This window comes from Rhincodon typus, chromosome 10, assembly GCF_021869965.1.
Source record: "Rhincodon typus isolate 14 chromosome 10, sRhiTyp1.1, whole genome shotgun sequence".
Lineage (NCBI taxonomy): Eukaryota > Metazoa > Chordata > Chondrichthyes > Orectolobiformes > Rhincodontidae > Rhincodon > Rhincodon typus.
The window spans coordinates 57,826,390-57,846,078 of record NC_063341.1 but is presented as its reverse complement, the minus strand read 5'-3'; positions in this window follow the sequence as shown (position 1 = coordinate 57,846,078).

The following is a 19,689-nucleotide window of genomic DNA, read 5'->3' as shown; positions in this document are numbered from 1 at the left end:
CATTGCTGTGGACCTGGAGTCTCATGTAGGCTAGACCAGGTAAGGGTGGCAGGTTTTGTTCCCTAAAAAAGAATGTCAGTGAACCAAATGGATTTTTATGACCATTGCCATGGTTGCCATTAGCTTTCCCTTTCAAAATTTTTATTGAACTCAGTTTTCATGATCTGCCATGGTGGAATTTGAACTCAAGCCCCATAGCATTGGCCTAGGTTTCTGTATTACAAATCTGGTGACATTAACATTATGTACTGCCTCCATTTTTCTCCCATCCTTGTTTCTGAGGATTATATTTGTGTATTTTTACGGACCAAGTATTGTAGAATTTTGCCATTCCTTCCACAGGAAGACAGACCAGGGGACTTTCCCATTTCTACTGCCTGCCATCAGGAGTTTTGAAAGGATATACAGTCCAGTAATCAACCTGCTTGGCACACATTACAAACACACCATTCATGGCCCACAAGTTCTGGCCTTGGACTCAAACCCAAAAGCTCTCATCTCGAGGTAGGAACGCTATCACTGTGCCAAAACACCTCCAATACCACTTGACATCGTACCATATTACACAAACCAAATTGGCACCCTTGAAATTTCCAGTGGTCATCTGGTTTAATATTTGTCATTTTCACAATATGGTTGGCTGTCATTGGTAATTATTCTTGCTATAAATAAAGTGCACAATTTCAGTTTATGCTAATATTTTGAACATCTTTGACATGTTTCATAAAGTCAAAGGTGTGGGTTTAAAACAAAAGTCACATATTGCTTCAGCTGGCAAGATTTTATCATTATTTCACAGTTGCATGATTCACGGTGGATTCAATTTTAACAAAAAGCTGCAATTTGTGGAAAAGAATACACAACACTGGTGGAAACAATATAAATGTGGTTTAATGAGTGTGAATTCAATTTCCATTGAAGAATAGTGAACATTTTGATGGTAACTATTATTAGTAAAACTGAGGTATCAGTGAATTATCAAACAGCTTGCTTACACTAATCACCATCTAAACCATCAAATTGTAAAGTTTGTTGAAATTATTCAGATTTGCTGATGGAACAACTACAGCTGAGCTACTCGACCTGTGCAAAGGAATTTAGCTTTTCGTGCTTTAACAATCGAAAGCAAAAAAATGCACAAACACATTAGCAACCATCTTTTAGAAAGACAGAGCTGTGCATTCCAGCAAATGCCCATTCAAAGTTGACACAAAGCAAAATTGCCTTCAAAAGACAATTGTCAAAAGACATGGGAAAATGTAGTCAACAAAGCCAGAAAGAGATTCAACAATTGGAAAGAACATGTTAAAAAGCATACATTATCAAGCAATTTGTGACTTGATCCAAAAAAAACTTGCATAATACAAAAATAGCTAGTAAAAAGCTCAACGCTGAGAAGGTGACAAGAGAAATAAAGATTGAAAATCTGTACAAAATTTTCAGTGAGTAAGCCATGGCAATAAACTGCCTTTTCAGATCCTACTAAGTGACAAGCTCTGTTAATAAAATCAGACCCATGATACTTGCTCTGCTTGACAACCTGGTTTGTATTAAACAATCTGGAAATAGTACCGGGAAAGATCTTCAATAGGAACAGAATTCCAGATCTTCTAGGCTGGACTTTCTTCTCCAACAGCTAACCAGAATTAAGTTGGGTATGAGTAAAATCAGGCCCACAGAACTAAGATTTTAAACTTACTCCTCCATTCTCAACCCGCACCAACTTCTCCTAGTCAGGAAACATGTCAGGCCACAACATCATATGCAGGGCTTGTGATTTTGAGGTTGTCACTATAAAGGCTGAGGAGACGTTGGAATTTCATCCCCTACACATTTCTCACCACAATGGGAGGAACTTGGAAGCTGACAAACCCGACCATTAAACTAGCTCATGAGCTATTCTTTGCTTGCTAATATTTCTCTCTCCAGTTCTGGACTGGAGCTCAGCACGACATTCTCATAAACAACTAGAGAGAAACAATAAATGCTGTCCCAGTCAGGAAGTCCACATCACCTGAATGAATAAAGACCTTTTTTAAAAAGTTCAAGCCTTTTAATTTCTATTTCCACCTTCCTCTTGTATCTCAAATTGCTTCATCTGCAATTGTATCCTTGCCAACTCAATCTTTGTGGACCTACATCAGCCTTTTCTTCTTCCAATTCCACCTCCAGTACTATCTTTGTTATTCTTAGCCATTACTTTTATCCCATATGTCAACTCTCCTGCTAACTCCAAACCTGAACCAAACCTCAGTTAATTGTTGCAAATCACTGAAGGATACATCTACCATTTCCAGAAGAGTCTTCACAGCTGATAGAACCATCTTGCTGTTCATTTCTGCCATCATCCCCGTACCTAAGAAAGTACATGCAATGTGCATTAATGACTACCACCCAGTGGCTATGGCCTCAATGATCATGAAATGCTTCGATAGGCTGGTCACAGTCCACATCAGCTCCAGTCTCCCAACCCGCCTCGATCCTCTACAATTTGCCTACTGAAGTAACAGTTCCACAGAGGATGCCATATTCCTAGCCCTGCACTCATCCCTGGAACATCTGGACATCAAAGACACCTGCATCAGACTCCTGTTTGTTGATTACAGCTCCACCTTCAAAACCATCATCCCTCCAGACTGATCTCAAAACTGCATGACCTTGGTCTTGGCTCCACCCTCAGCAACTGGATCCTCAGCTTTCTGACCCACAGGCCACAGTGAAGATAGGTAACTGCACCTTCTCCACAATAACACTGGAGCCCCGCAAGAATACATCATCAGCCCCCTACCATACTCCGTTTACACCTATGGCTGAGTTGCCAAATTCTGAACAAACACCTTCTACAAGTTCGCTGACAACACCACCATAGCGGTACAGATATCTAACATAAACGAGGCAAACTACAGAAGGGAGATAGAGGGCTTTGTGATGTGGTGCAATGGAAACAATCTGTCTCTCAATGTCGGCAAAACTAATGAACCGATCATTGACTTCAGAAAGAAAGGAAGAGAGCACATCCCCATCCACATCCACGGAGCTGAGGTTGAGAGGGTGAACAGCATCAAGTTCCTTGGAGTGCTGATGACTGACAACCTGTCCTGGGCTTCCCATAGAGATGCAACAGTCAAGAAAATACAACGACACCTCTTCTTCCTTAGGCAGCTCAGAAAATTTGGCATGTCCACAAAGTCCCTCATCAACTTTTACAGATGCACCATTGAAAGCATACTGTCTGGATGCATAACAGCCTGGTATGGCAACTGCTCTACCCAGGACCGTAAGAAACTACAGAAGGTGGTGTGCACAGCCCAGGCCATTACAGAAGCCAACCTTCCATCCATGGACTCCATTTACACAGCTCGCTGCCGCGGAAAGACTGCCAACATCATCAAAGACCCATCGCACCCCAGTAATGATCTCCTGTAAACTCTTCTGTCAGACAGAAGACACAAAAGCCTGAACACATGCATGAGCAGGTTCAGGGGCGGCTTCTTCCTGGCCATTATCAGACTCATGAATGGGTTCTCCAGCCTCAAATAATAGTGATCTTGCTAACGTTGATTTCGCCTAGCGCATGCCCTGTGCAATGTAAGCTGTGTACCTTTGTCTAAGTCTTATTGATCTCTACATCCTTTGCTGGCTATGAGCTGCCTGTACCGCTCATAAACAAAGCTTTTCACTGTATTTCGGTACATGTGACAATAAATAAATCAATCATTTCATCTACTTAAATTCACCATGAACTCCTGTTAGAAAAATTGTGGACAATATCTCAGCGCACCCATCCCAATCTGTGCATTCCCACTCCTGGACAAGCCTCCAGTTGTTAAGATCTTTAAGAACAAAAGAGTTGTTTTTCAGACTGAAGGCCTGTGACCAGCAGTGTGCCACAAGGATCAATGCTGGGTCCACTGCTTTTCGTCAATTTATATAAAAATGATTTGGATGTGAACATAGGAGGTATGGTTAGTAAGTTTGCGGATGACACCCAAACTGGATGTGTAGCAGACAGTGAAGAAGGTTACCTCAGAGTACAATGGGATCTTGATCAGACGGGCTAATGGGGAGAGGAGTGGCAGGTGGAGTTTAATCTAGATAAATGTGAGGCATTGCATTTTGGAAAGGCAAATCAGGGCAGGACTAATACACTTAATGGTAAGGCCCTGGAGAGTGTTGCTGAAAAAAGAGGCCTTTGAGTGCAGGTTCATATCTCCTTGAAAATGGACTCAAGGGTAGATAGGATAATGAAGAAGGCATTTGGTATGCTTGCCTTTATTGGTCAGTGCTTTAAGTATAAGAGTTGGGAGGTCATATTGCGGCTGTAGAAGACATTGGTTAGGCCACTTTTGGAATGCCATGTACAATTCTGATCACCCTGCTGTCAGAAGGATGTTGTGAAACTTGAAAGGATTCAGAAAAGATTCACAAGGATGTTGCCAAGGTTGGAGGGTTTGAGCTAAAGGGAAAGGCTGAATACACTGAGGCTATTTATTCCCTGGAGCATCGGAGGCTGAGGGCTGACCTCATAGAGGTTTATAAAATCACGAGGGGCATGGATTAGGTGAATAGACGAAGTCTTTTCCCTGGGGTGGGGGAGTCCAAAACTAGAGGGCATAGGTTTAAGGTAGAGGGGAAAGATATAAAAGGGACCTAAGGGGCAACTTTTCATTGCAGAGGGTGGTGCTTGTATGAAATGAGCTGCCAGAGGAAAGTGGTGGAGGCTGGTACAATTCCAACATTTAAGAGGCATCTAGATGGTTATATGAATAGGAAGGATTTAGAGGAATATGGGCCAAACGCTGGCAAATAGGACTAGATTTATTTAGGATATCTGATCAGCATGGATGAGTTGGACCGAAGTGTCTGTTTCCATGCTGTATGTCTTTATGACTCTATGACTCTAACCTGGAAACCCAGGCATTTGCTAAAAGAATGAAGCCACAAAAAAGAATTTTACTACACGAAAAGTCAAACAAATGAACAACATTAATTACTCTATTTTAAATTGTCGTATTGACAAGGATAATGAAACACAATGAACATATTTACATATAGTCTAACTTGAATGTCTTAACTGTGAAGTTGAATACTTATTAAAACTTGAAAGATTAACCACTTGGCAACAGTTCATATACGGGCTAAAGTCTCTTGTGCCTCCTGTTTACTTCTACCAAGGGGGCTTATTTAGTTATTTCAGGTCAGAATTCTCCTGCTTCAAATATTCTTTAACAATAGCATTTTCCATCTCAACCTTCTTTCCTCCCTTTGCTTGACTATATCTGAAATTCAGTGGTCAGTTAAATCCTTCACATCACAAGAGTTTTACCCCTTTTAGCTAACCCAGAATTTCAATCAAATTCTATGAACAGAGATATTTCCTTCACTCCAATTTGTTCTCAAGGCTCAAATTAAATTGCTTGAACCGATTCCGCCCTATAATTGATTTGTTGACTTCTTTTGCATTTTGTTCGTCTTGCAGGTAATGTGGTCACATGATCACTTTTTAATGTCATAAACCAGATGCTAGTTCTTAAAGGGACCATTATCCTAAAATTAGATAAAGGCTTTTTTTTGTGCCAACAGCTCATGGGCTATTACACTGGACAATACCTCAAACATTTTCTTGTCTATACCTTGTCCCACGGTCTACATCTCTGTCCTGATAAGCATAATTATCTGGGCTGTACCTGCCACCATTATCCAGTCTTGCTGATATATTATGTGATTCAACAGGTGCCAGTCCCTCACCCTCACTGTCAACACAACACAGAGTTGCAATCTCTTCACTGGCACCTACACAGGTATAATACATAGAAATGGATTGTCAGAAGTAATGTGATTATTAAAAGTATCATTTCCTACAACAGTCAGCTTGTTCTTTGATCTGGAGAGAAATTATGATAGCAATACAAGCTTGTTAAGAGCACATGATAGTCTTGGCCAAAATGAGTAAAGCTTTCAGTTTGATTAAGTGTAGAGTTTTCTCTTATAGACAACAGGGAACAAATGATAAACTATCACCTTGATAGATGGAGACAGAAACCTCACCAACTCTAATGCTGGTAGCATTGGATGTCACAGTAAACTCCAGTGATTTTAGCTCTGCTTGGGTATGTGTCCTCCACCAGCCCTATCATAACTATGCATTTCTTCAAAAGAAGAAGAGTTAAGAATGGTTATGGTGCATCTGGATGTACAAGGAAAAGGTGAAAGATGATATGAGTGTAGGAACATGAAATTCGTGTATCAGTGCCTTGAGTGTGAATTGAGAAAGTGCTTTGACGAGGTACGGGTTGAGTAATTGTGAACAGCTAAAAAGTGGTATGTGGAAACAGTGAAGATGGTATGAAGCAGGAGTTCAGTGTGGAGCAGCTTTGTGGATGAGAGATCGTAGAGGATGTACCTGTGTTTCTTGGTAAAGGGACTGAAAGGTGGAGTCATAAAACCCCTACAGGGTGGAAAGAGGCCATTCATCCCATTGGTCTGTACCCCACCCAAGCCCAGCCCCATATCCTATCCCTGTAACCCCACCTTTCCCATGGCTTTCCCCACCTAGCCTGCACATCCCTGGACACTAGAGGTAATTTAGCATGGCCAATCGCCTAACCTGCATATCTTTGGACTGTGGGAGAAAACCAGAGCACCCAGCAAAAACCCACACAGACACGGGGAGAACGTGCAAACTCCACACCAAGGCTGGAATCAAATAAATGACCCTGGCACAGAGAGGCAGTAGCGCTAGCCACTGAGCCACTGTGCCACCAGAAATTCATGTGAATGCTGGAGTAAGAGCAACTCTCAGCAGGTACTTTGCATGAGTTTAGTAAAAGAAAACCTGAGGACCATTCTCCCTTTCTTTTAGCTTCCATGCAGCAATTTTCACTGATAATTTCCTTTCAGTCAATTCAATCCCTTGTTAAGATCTGTATTGAGGTTTTAAATACTCCAGGAGTGACTCACCTAAATTGTGTCCTGTTAGGGGATAGAAGGTGGGGAGATGGAGTGGAATGTGCTGGGGTTGGTGTTAGTAACCTGCAACTGGTGCAATAGGTCAACGCGTCCATTATTAAAGCTCTAAATATGGCCCACCGACTAAACTCATTATTCCCACTTCCAAGTGTGCACTATTCCACCGTCTTGTTAAATTCATGCCACAAGTCAGCCTCAATATTAATGTGTATAGATTGCTAATGGCCTCTGTACCTGTTTTCTATTGGAGCAAAGTACTTCCCAAATTCATCAAGCTATTAGAATGTGTACTTTGATATAGATTCGCCATTTTCAACAACAACACAGAAGATTTACATATCTTTAACATTGAAAAATAACCCAGAGTGGAATTATGACCAGACAGAAATGAAGAAAGAGCTATTAGGAGGGGTGATTAAAAGCTTGGATATGAGATATACTAATCAGCAGGTGAAGTCTATATTCAGGCACTTAACCTTCAATATATCCACTCCCTGAGTGGCTGTCAACATAAACCTCATCCTGCAGTATGTTGGAAGGCTGAAATTTGGATCAACACTTGAGAATTTTGTGCACCCTTATTGTATTTTACAACAGCTCTGTTTAATGTCAAATTGAGTTTATGTTTAATGTCAGGATATGCTGATTAAAACAGGATAGTTGACAGCTATGCAACACCCTTGGCATGTGAAGATAAACAAACAGTCATATAGCAGCTCATACAACCCATCTCAACCAAGTCTCATTTATGGCAAGAATTATCAAACTTATTCCAAATTAAAAGAGTGAAAACACTGCTGAATTACAAGTATTATTATCTGCATATTTCATACGCCAAAGGTTTTCCAGCAGCCCTGCTGAAATTTCAGCATAATTTCAAACTATTTGACCAGGTACACTAGATTTTCTTTCTGCATGTTTTCACTCTAAAAATAAATAACCTCAGCTTTACCCTTTCCCTTTAATGGGAAAGTAATTTGTCATTGCCTTTCTCAGGAAAACTTCACTCAATTCAAATTTAGAATTTTTGTTTTGTACATACAGTTTAAAGTTCTTAGTGTTTATTCAATCCAACATGCTCAATCCAAAAGTTGTTTCATTGACACTGTGGTGAAATGTGACTGTGTGTGGCATTATAATCTTTTGGTGGGAATCCTGTGACAGTAATGTGCACAAATAAGATGTGTACAGGCTATTAATTGTGATTGTGGTGAACAGTATAGCATTTCATGGAAAGCTAGATAAGAACACGTGACAAAAAGAATCGAAGGATATTCTGATAGGGTGAGATGAACGTTATAGGAAGCTCATGTGGTACATAAACGTTGACATAATTCGATCAAATGGGTTTATTTTGTGTGCTGTAGTTTCTATATAGTTTATACAACAGGATTTCCACAGTCTAAATCGTCTCAAACCCCCTTTTACATTTTAACAGCAAGAGCTGGAACTTATCATATGTACAGGTATCTAATGAAGGTTTTCCAATATAATGCAAATCCAGTTACAAGTAATTTCATTATTTTCTATTAGGAAATGCCATATTTTCTGCAGTCCTTTAGAATGTTCCATGCTTCCAGATGCCAAATCGGTATTCAACCAAGTTGTCAGCGTAACAGAAATTAGTCACAATACAGAAAGACTCATAATAATGCAGATATTAATCATTACTGAATCCAATATCAAAGAGCACAGCAAACTTTAATAAATTATTTGACAACATACGTTTCTTGTAGTTAATAATGTGTGCAATTAGGCATATTTGAAGTTAAAACCTCCTCTTTGTAATAATGCTTTGTAACTGCTCATGATGACATGTTCAGTCCATCTACTCCCAGCCTTCCATCTCAGTGCCCCACACACAGCCACATTCCTGAGCAAGACCTAATAGCAGAATCCTTTGTACTAAAGAATAGGAAACACAGAAAGTCACTGACAAGTTTTTGTGGCAAACTATATCTGTCGAATGGCAGACTGTGACCTACCACAGTGAGAGTGGCCTGCCAAACAGATTCAGAACCAGGCGGGGGTCCCTGCACAGCCAACCTCTGCTGCTGGTTGACCTGTCCGTCCTCCCTGGACTGACCTATCCCCTTCCTAACTCCCTACCTACACTCACCTTTCCTGGCCCCATCCCCGCCTCTTCGACCTGTTTGTTTCCTCTCCACCTATCCTCTCCTCTATCCCTCTTCTATCCGCCTCCCACTCTCTCCCTATTTATTTCAAAACCCCCTTCCCCTCCCCCTTTTCTGATGAAGGGTCTAGGCCCGAAACGTCAGCCTCTCTGCTCCTATGATGCTGCTTGGCCTGCTGTGTTCATCCAGCCCTGCACCTTGTTGTCTCGGATTCTCCAGCATCTGCAGTTCCTACTATCTCTGCTGCTGGGACCTGTGTACAAATTCATCCTGCACTTTTGGAAAGACACGATCAATGATACACATTACCCAGGAACATTCCCTCCATAGAATAAGTGGCAGACTAATTACTTTAAATGTTACACATGCAGAGTCTATCCCTTGGCATCAGGGATTTGCATTTCCTGAATAAACAAACTTCTGATAGAAACACTTAGACCTCAATTTTAACTCTTCCTGCTTAATGGGAAACAAACAGCAAGACAGAAAATGTAGGGTCTTACCCATGTTCTCCAAAATCCAATCATATACAACTTTAAACTTTAAGAAGCAAGGTTGCCCACCTCAAGAGGCAAAGACTTCTTTAGTATTCAGATTGGGAGCTGACACGGTCTTCAGGGCCTGCCTGTAATTTTAACCTGAGATCTAGAGATTTTGCTAAATGGTGATTTTCCTACCAGGCTAACGCTATCCGGAACAGGAGTCAATGCCAGAAGAGTTATAGTAAGTTAGGTTATCTTTCTTCTTTAGCTCCTTTGTGGAGCATGAGGAGAAAATACCCCACGAAGCCTCACAAGGAAACCATCATTGAAGTGAATTGTTAGCTTTATTGTCAAATGTACTCAAATGAACGCAGTGAAAAGTTTATACATTGGAACTTACAGCGCCATCTTAGGTACAAAGGTACCTAGGTACAGCTTCTTCAGTTACAAGATCTTAGAAAATAGAGAAATAGAAAGTCCAGCATTGCAGAAATAAAAGTTCAAAACAATTGTCTTCTAACCCAGACCACACTGGCACCTAGCCTTCAGTCTGCACCAAGCCTTGGCTGCAGACTATGCCAGGCTTCACCTCGGGGTTCATGAGGCTCGAAGATCTCTCTGCAATCACCTCAAGACTGGGAGACCATGCCAAGGGCATGCCAGACTGAGAGACTGCCACGTACCACCAGAAGACCGCAACACCACAACGGAGGGCCGCTACAGTGCACCAGGAGGTTACTCCACCAGGAGGACTTCTTTGCACTGGGATATTCCCACATTTTACTGGGATTTTCCACCTACCTGTCACATTGTTTTTAACAAAAGAGGCCCTCTGGTCCTTGGTGTCCATACCAGTCATTAAATATCCATCCATTCTAATCCCATTTTCCAGCACTTGGCCTGTAGCCTTGCATACAATGATATTTCAAGTGTTCATCTAAATAGTTTTTAAAAGATGTGATAGGATGGTAGAGGCAGGGACTTTTTTTTTAAAGCAGTGAGCTGCACACACAAACAACACTCTGGGTGAAAAACATTTTCCTCAAATCGCCTCTAAATCTTCTGTTCCTCACCTTAAAACTGTCCCCACAGCTAATTGACCCCTTTGCTATGAGGAAGCATTTTTAGAATTTATCCTGTCTGTGCCCCTCAGAATTTCATACACCTCCAACTGATCTTTCCCCAGCCTTCTTTGTACTAAGGAAAACAACCTCATCCTGTCTAGAGATAATTGTACCCGCATGGGCCCAAGCTATGCCTGCCTCTTTGTAGAATACGTGGAACAATCCCTCTTCCAAAGCTACACTGGCCCTATCCCCCACCTCTTCCTCCATTACATTGATGACTGTATCGGCGCCGCCTCATGCTCCCACGAGGAGCTCAAACAGTTCATCCACTTCACTAACACCTTCCACCCCAACCTTAAGTTCACCTGGACCATCTCCAATACCTCTCTCTCCTTCCTGGACCTCTCTGTTTCCATCTCTGGCAAACACCTGGAAGCCGATATCCATTTCAAGCCTACCGACTCCCACAGCTACCTAGAATACACCTCCTCTCACACACCTTCTTGCAAAAATGCCATCCCCTATTCCCAAATAACAAGGTGTAGAGCTGGATGATCACAGCAGGCCAAGCAGCATCAGAGGAGCAGGAAAACTGACATTTCGAGCCTCGATTCTTCTTCAGAAAATTCCTTATTCCCAATGCCTTTGCCTCCACCTCATCTGCTCCCGAGATGAGGCATTCCACTCCCGGACATCCCAGATATCCTCGTTTTTCAAGGACTGCAACTTCCCCTCCACAGTGGTCGAAAATGCCCTCAACCGTGTCTCTCCCATTTCCCACAATTCATCCCTCACACCCCCTCCCAGCAATAACAATCAAAACAGAATCCCCCTTGTCCTCACGTACCACCCCACCAACCTCTGGATCCAACGCATCATCCTCCGGCACTTCCGCCATCTGCAATCTGACCCCACTACCAAAGACATTTTTCCCTCCCCACCCTTATCTGCCTTCCGGAGGGACCACTGTCTCCGTGACTCTCTTGTCCGCTCCACACTCCCCACCAGCCCCATCACTCCTGGTACATTTCCCTGCAAACGCAGGATGTGCTACACCTGTCCCTACACCTTCCCCCTCACCCCCATCCCAGGCCCCAAGAAGACTTTCCACATCAAGCAGATGTTCACCTGCACATCTGCTAATGTGGTGTACTGTATCCGCTGTTCCTGATGTGGCCTCCTCTACACCGGGGAAACCAAGCGGAGGCTTGGAGACTGCTTTGTGGAGCACCTATGCTTCGTTCGCAACAAACGACTGCACCTCCCAGTCGCGAACCATTTCAATTCCCCCTCTCACTCCTTGGACGACATGTCATCCTGGGCCTCCTCCAGAGCCACAACGATGCCACCCAAAGGCTGCAGGAACAGCACCTCATATTTCACTTGGGAACCCTGCAGCCCGAGGGTATCAATGTGGACTTCACAAGCTTCAAAAACTCCCCTCCGCCGACCCGCATCCCAAAACCAGCCCAGCTAGTCCCTGCCTCCCTAACCTGTCCATCCTTCGTTCCACCTATCCACTCCTCCCACCTCAAGCCCCACCCCCACTTCCTACCTACCGGCCTCATCCCGCCTCCTTGACCTGTCCATCCTCCCTGGACTGACCTAGCCCCACCCTAACTCCCCACCAACACTCACCTTTATGGGGCAGCACGGTGGCTCAGTGGTTAGCACTGCTGCCTCATAGCGCCAGGGACCCAGGTTCGATTCCAGCCCTGGGCGACTGTGTGGAGTTTGCACATTCTCCCTGTGTCTGCGTGGGTTTCCTCCGGGTGCTCCGGTTTCCTCCCACAGTCCAGAGATGTGCATGCTAGGTGGATTGGCCACACTAAATTGCCCATAGTGTTCAGGGATGTGTAGATTAGGTGGGTTATAGCGGGGTGGGTCTGGGTGGGATGCTTTGTGGTTCGGTGTAAACTGGTTGGGCCAAAGGGCCTGTTTCCACACTGTAGGGATTCTATGATTCTATGAATTTACTGGCTCCATCCCCGCCTCTTTGACCTGTCTGTCTCCTCTCCACCTATCTACTCCTTTATCCATCTTCCATCCACCTCTCCCTCTCTGTCTATTTATTTCAGAATCCCCTTCCCCTCCCCCATTTCTGAAGAAGGGTCCAGACCTGAAACATCAGCTTTCCTGCTCCTCTGATGCTGCTTGGGCCTGCTGTGTTCATCCAGCTCTATACCTTGTTATCCCATCCTATCTAGTCTCTCTCCAACACTGCATTGCTCCAGCGCCAGGCAATATCCAGGTGGAAGTATTTCTGCACTTTCTATCGTGTATCTGACTATCTGTCCAGTTACCTTAGTAAACAGCAGCTAATCCATCTGGTTCCCTGTTTATGACCAACATGGTTTTAACAGCTGAGCAGCTCCAATCAACATCATCCTTGCTGTTTGATTTGGGAAGTAGCAAGTGGTGACATTTGGCTGTTAATATCAGATAAGCCTGTCCATTGTCTCTTCTGTCTGGACACCCTGCTGTCTTTGTTGTATCCATGCCTTGGAGTAAAAGTTGAGTTTTGAAGTTACCAGAATCTGCCATAGAAATTAATCTGATGTACAGGACCATGCTAATTGATTAACGTGGTTCTGATGTAATCAGAGAGAAGTCGCAATTTTCATAAGGGCATACTGCATTGTCAAGAGGTGCAAGTCTTTTGGATGATACAGTAAACTGAGGTGCCATCTCCCTGCCCAGATGGATGTAAATGATCCCATAGCACTATTTTGAGGAGAAAGAGAGCAGTTCTCGCTGCTGTCCTGACCAATATTTATCCCTCAATCAACGTCACAAACACAGATTATCAGGTCATTATCAAGTTATTGTTCTGACCAAGGCAGAGGAGTGCATCATCATCCTAATCCCACTACTCCATGGATCACAGTATAAAACAAAAATACTTTTCCTAGTTATCAAAATTATCAATGAAATGCCTTATCTAACAATAGAATCAATCAAATACTTTTCTTAACAAACACAATTATTGGTTTCTTATCAAATCAAAGCTTATTCAATGAATATTCAATGAGATGGTGATGGCCTAATTGTTTTGTCACGAGATTGTTAATCCAGGAATTCAGCTAAGGTTCCCGTCATGGCAGATATTGGAATTTGAAACCAACATAAAAACATCTGAAATTATGAATCTACTGATGACCATGAAACCATTGCCAATTGTCAGAAAAACCCATCAGATTCACTAATGTGAAGGAAATCTGCCATCCTCACCCAGTCTGGCCTACATATAACTCCAGGGCCACAGCAGTGTGGTTGACTCTCAACTACCCTCTGAAATGGCCTAGCAAGCCATTCAGTTTTATCAGTCATGGCGAAGTCTCATCAAAGAAATGAAACTGGACAGACCACCTGGCCTTGACAGATACTGGAAAAGATAAGAGTAGAAATAGCCCTGTCGACCCTGCAAAGTCCTCCTTTCCAACATTTTGGCTCATGCCAAAATTGGGCATGCTGTCTCACAGACTACTCAAGCAAGAGCCTTACACAGTCATGCTCATGGAATCATACCTTACAGTCAATATCCCAGACATGATCATCACCATCCTTAAATGTGTCCTGTCCCACCAGAAGGACAGAGTCAGCAGAGGTGGCAGCACAATAGTCTCTGGTCAGGAGAGATTTGCCCTGGGAGTCCTCAACACTGACTCTGAACCCCATGAAATTTTATGGCTTCTGCTGCTGATTACCACATACCATCCTCCCTCGGCTGACAAATCAGTATTCCTCCTTGTTCAACAACACCTGGAGGAAGCACTGAGAGTGACAAGGGCACAGAATGTACTCTGGGTGACGGATTTCAATATCCATCATCAAGTGGCTCAGCTGCAGCACTCCTGATTGAGCTGGTCAGCCCCTAAAGGACATAGCTGCTAGACTGGGTCTGTGGCAAGTGGTGAGGGAATCAACTGAAGGGAAAAACATACTTGACCTCATCCTTATTAATCTGTCAACTGCGGATGCTTTTGTCTATGACAGTATCAGTAAGAGAGACCATCGTACAGTCCTTGTGGAGATGAAGTCCCACATTCAGACTGAGACTACCCTCCATCATGTTGTGTGGCACTATCACCGTGCAAAATGGAACAGACTTTGAACAGATCTAGCAACACAAGCCTGGGCATCCATGAGGTACTGTGAGTCATCAACAGTAGCAGAATTGTACTCCAGTACTATTCTATAATGTTATGGCCTGGCAAATCCCCATCTGACCATTACCATCAAGCCAGGTGATCAATCAGGGGAGCAGTACCAGGTACACCTGAAGATGAAGTGTCAACCTGGTGAAGCCACCAAACAGGACAACTTGCATGCCAAACAGCACAAGCAGCAAGTTACAGACAGAATTAAGTGATCCCACAACCAATGGATCAGATCTAAGCTCTGCAGTCCTGCCACATCCAGTCGTAAACAGTGGTGGAAAATTGAACAGCTCTCTAGAGGAGGCTCCACAAATTCACAATCATCGATGAGGGAATAGCCCAGCAGATCAGTGCAAAAGATAAGGCTGAAGCATTCACAGCAATCTTCAGCCAGATGTACTGAGTGGATGATCCATTTGGGCCTCCTCCAATGATCCCCAGAATTACAGATACCACCTGATTGGAAACAATGGTGTAATCTTCCAGTCTTCACTAGGTTCAGTAGAGGTGCCAGAACATTAAAAAGTTGCAAATAAGGCATTTTAATTCAAGAAAGAGATTAAAGATATTCCTAGTAATTACAACCCATTTAGTTTGACATCGATAGTGAGTTAGGTTTTAGAAACAATAATCAGGGAAAAAAAGTCAACAAGCACTTGGAGAGCTCAAATCAATTCGCTCCACGTGACATCGAGAAACAATTGGAAGCACTGAACAGTGCGAAGGCTATTGCTGTGCAAAGGCTGTTATTTTTTAGCTAGCTTCTCTTGAATTCAACAAAAAGTCTATCACAGCTCAGAAAGAGCCCCATCAGTGATATACAGCAAAACAACCAGTTATCATCAGTCATGCAATTTTTAGAAAGCCTTGTTTAAAAAAGTTCCAAAGTCTGCAATGACTTTTCCCTGACCCCTTTTTTTCAGAAACCACTCTCGGTATTTTCACAAAACTTGAAATAAATCTTTTTCCACAATTTCTGAAAAATTAACTCCCCCAAGCAATAAGAAATATCAAACATCTGTGCAATAATTGCTTGTGCAAATATGGTATGCACTTTATTAACGAGAAAGTACTTTGAGTGCGTGGTGGTTGGGAAACACTTTTTGCTCTGGACCCATATGAAGCCAGCCTGAGACACAAACCTGAGGGCCCATTCATTCTGACTGACGTCACCATAAGCAATGTTATGGCAATACTTGACTTTGGCAAACGAACAGTCAGTGATCTTAATTATGCATCTACGTGCAGCCAATCAGGAGTTTCTGGATATGTATCTATTAAGTGGTAAAAACATAGTCATCAGATCTAGAAGGGAACATGTTTTTTTTCTAAGTAGCCTGCAGGTGTTTAGAGCTATTTGCAGCAAAGGTAAAGGCCATTCATTCCATCAAGTTTATTCTAGTTCTTCATGGAGCAACCCAGTCCATCCTATTCCCTCATTCTATCTCCATAGTTCTGCAAGTTCATTTCTTTCAAGTGCCCATCCATTTTCCTTTTGAAATTGATTGTCTCCATTTCCCCAACCTCCCCAAGAGTAGTGAATTCCACGTCATTAGCACTCAGGACATAATGAGATCTTCCTCACAATTCCCCTGCATCTCTTACCCAAAACCTTTAATCTGTATTCCATCATGCTTGTATCATCAGCCATTGGGAATAGCTTTTCCTTCCTTACCTCATCAAAACTTTACGTGCCACTATTAAATCTATTTTCAGTCTCCGTAGTTCCAAGGAGAACAACTGCAACTTCTGTAACTTAACCATGTAACAATTCTTGGAACTATTTTGTTAAATCTGTACTTGCTCTAGGACTCTCGCAACTTTCTTAAAATGTGGTAACAAGAACAGAATACTCTAATTTTGGTCTAACCAGAGTTTTATAAAGATTCAGCCTAACCTCCCTGCCTTTGTAATCACCCCTTCTATTTATGAAGCTCATATTTTATTAACAGCTCTCTCAATATGTCCTGCCACTTTCAAAGGTAAATGTACACTTTTCCCAGCCCCCCTCCCTTTTGTCTATGCACACTCCAAAAATGTGTCATTAATTCTAAATTGCTTCTCCATATGTCTGCTGCTAAAATGCTCACCTCACACTTCTTTGGAATAAATTCCAGCTGCCTATTGTATACCAATCTGCTAATCTGTCTGTGGTCCTGTTGCAATTGATTAGTATAATTCTCACAGTTGTTCACTCCTCTGAGTTTAAATTCCATATGGTATTCCATATTACAAATTGTAGATTATTTTGAGCAGTCGCACTAACATTGACTCTGGGGGAATCTCACTGTCTAACATCATCCCATCTGAAAAATAAGCATTTATTATGAATCACTGTTTTCTGTCCTTAAGCTGATTTTTTTTATCCAAGTTGACACTGATCCTCCTATTCCAAGATTCCCAATTTTGTGAACCCAGTTCCCAATTTAATGTGATAGTTTAGCAAAGACTTTATCAAAATCCGTACAGACAACACAAACCAAATTACATTCCCTTAACCAGCATTCTCTGTTACTTCATCAAAAAAATGAATTAGATTAATCAAGTGTGACCTGTCTTTAACAATTTTGGGCTGGTTTTCCTTAACTAACTCAAAGCTCTCCAAGTGCTGTTGACTTTTTTTCCCTGATTATTGTTTCTAAAACCTGACTCACTATCGATGTCAAACTAAATGGGTTGTAATTATTAGGAATATACTTAATTTCTTTCTTGAATTAAAATGTCTTATTTGCAACTTTTTAATGTTCTGGCACCTCTACTGAACCTAGTGAAGACTGGAAGATTACATCATTGTTTCCAATCCCATTGCCTTTGCAGCTTGGGATGTTGTTTATTCATTCTCAGGATAGCCAGCCATTCCAGTAACTGCAGTTTGTATGCCATCCAATGCCTCTACCATCTCAATCTCTACCAATTCTTTGTCACCTTCCTCTTGGTTAGTAAGCACTCAACAAATAATTCGTTCTATGCTGGACCTGTGCCTTAAGCAAATCTTACATTCTTGTTCATATGAAGTCCTACTCCACCTCCTCCATCCCATTTACTGTTTTTATGCAAAAAGATCTTTGGATTCTTTTCTGTGTCGACTGCCATTCAACTTAATCTCTTTGCCAGTTTTATTTTCCTCTCTACTTCCCTTTCTACCCTGATCTGGTTTGCATTCAACATTCGCCTGACTTGTATTATGTGCTTCTTTTATTATATCACCACTTCCCTATTTCTCTCATTAACAAATGAGCCTTGGTTTTGGTTCCCCTACCTTTGGTGCTCGTTGGAACGTCCCTGATACATCACCTCATTAAAAATGACCCATTTTTCCATTAGATCTTTTTGTAGTATTTGTTTACAGTTTACCTTGGCTAGATCCCTTCTCATTCCTTTGATATTAGTTGTCTTCTAATTTAAATATTCTATTTTAAATCGTTGCTCGATCTTCTGCATTACTTGGCTTAACATTATGATATGGTAATCACTCTTCCTAAAGTGTTCCTGTACAGACGTTTGGTCCAGTTGCCTCAAGACCCAGTTTCAGATCCAGCAATGACTCATTTCTATTTGGAACGACTGCGCAGTGTTTAGGAAAGTTCTCCTGAATGCATTTCATAAATTCCTCCCACACCCAATCCTCTACTAAGGTATTCAATAAAAATCTGGGATTAAGAGTCTAATGCTGACTATTGAGTGGTTGTTAATTGTTGGAGGAAAACCCATCAGGTTTACTAATGTCCTTTAAGGAAGGAAACCTGCCATGCTATGTGTCAGTCCAGACCCAAAACAATGCAGGAGCAAATTACTGCAGATGCTGGAATCTGTACTGAAAACAATAAATCCTGGAGATCACAGTGGGTCAGACAGCATTCATGGAAAGGCAGCAAGCTAACGTTTCAAGTCTTGACTTGAAACGTTAGCTTGCTCTGTCTCCATGGATGCTGTCTGACGCAAAGCAATGTGGTTGACTCTCAACTGCCCTCTGGGCAATTAGGTTTGGGCAATAAATACTGGCCTGGCCAGCAATGTCCATGTCCCATGAATGAATTAAAAAATGAAACTCTAACACTATCCCAATTGATTTTGAGGTAATTATCACAATACTACAGTTCTTATGGTTCTTCTGTCTATAATTTCCCAGCAGATTTTGTTCTCCATTTACACCTCTGTCATGTGATCATCTCTTGTTCACTTCCAAATTGAAACTTTTCTTGGATCCTTCAGGGCATAGCTTCTCTCCAGTACTACAATGTCTTCACTAATTAATAGTGTCACCCCAATTCTCCCTTTTTGCCTTCCATTCCTGAACACTTTATATGCTTGAATACGTGTCCAGTCATCATTCTGTTTAATATATACCTTCACCAGACATGACAGTGTCAATTTCTGGAAGCCCTTCTCATCTAAAGGTCAAGGATGTTGAGACTTTGCCTGTAAATCATGGGTCGTATCTACCTCCACCTCATTCCTCAGTTGATCCTCTCTTTGTTGACTTCGAGTTTCTACACCACAGACTCTTGTTGCTGTGATGACTAACAGACCATAATATCGAGGACAATTTGGTTCATTTAATGAAATCACAAATTATTTTATAATCATTAACTCCATTTTTCTGCCTTATCCCATTAAACTTTGATTTCTTTATCAATTAAAGATCTGTCATGTCAGCTTTGAATATATTTAATATAACAGAGTCTCTACAATTGGATAAACAATTCCACCGATTCATTACCCTTTCAGAGAAGAAATTACTCCTCATCTCTGTCCTAACTGGGTATTCCTTACTCTAAGATTATGTCAGAGATAGTAGGAACTGCAGATGCTGGAGAATCCGAGACAGCAAAGTGCAGGGCTGGATGAACACAGCAGGCCAAGCAGCATCATAGGA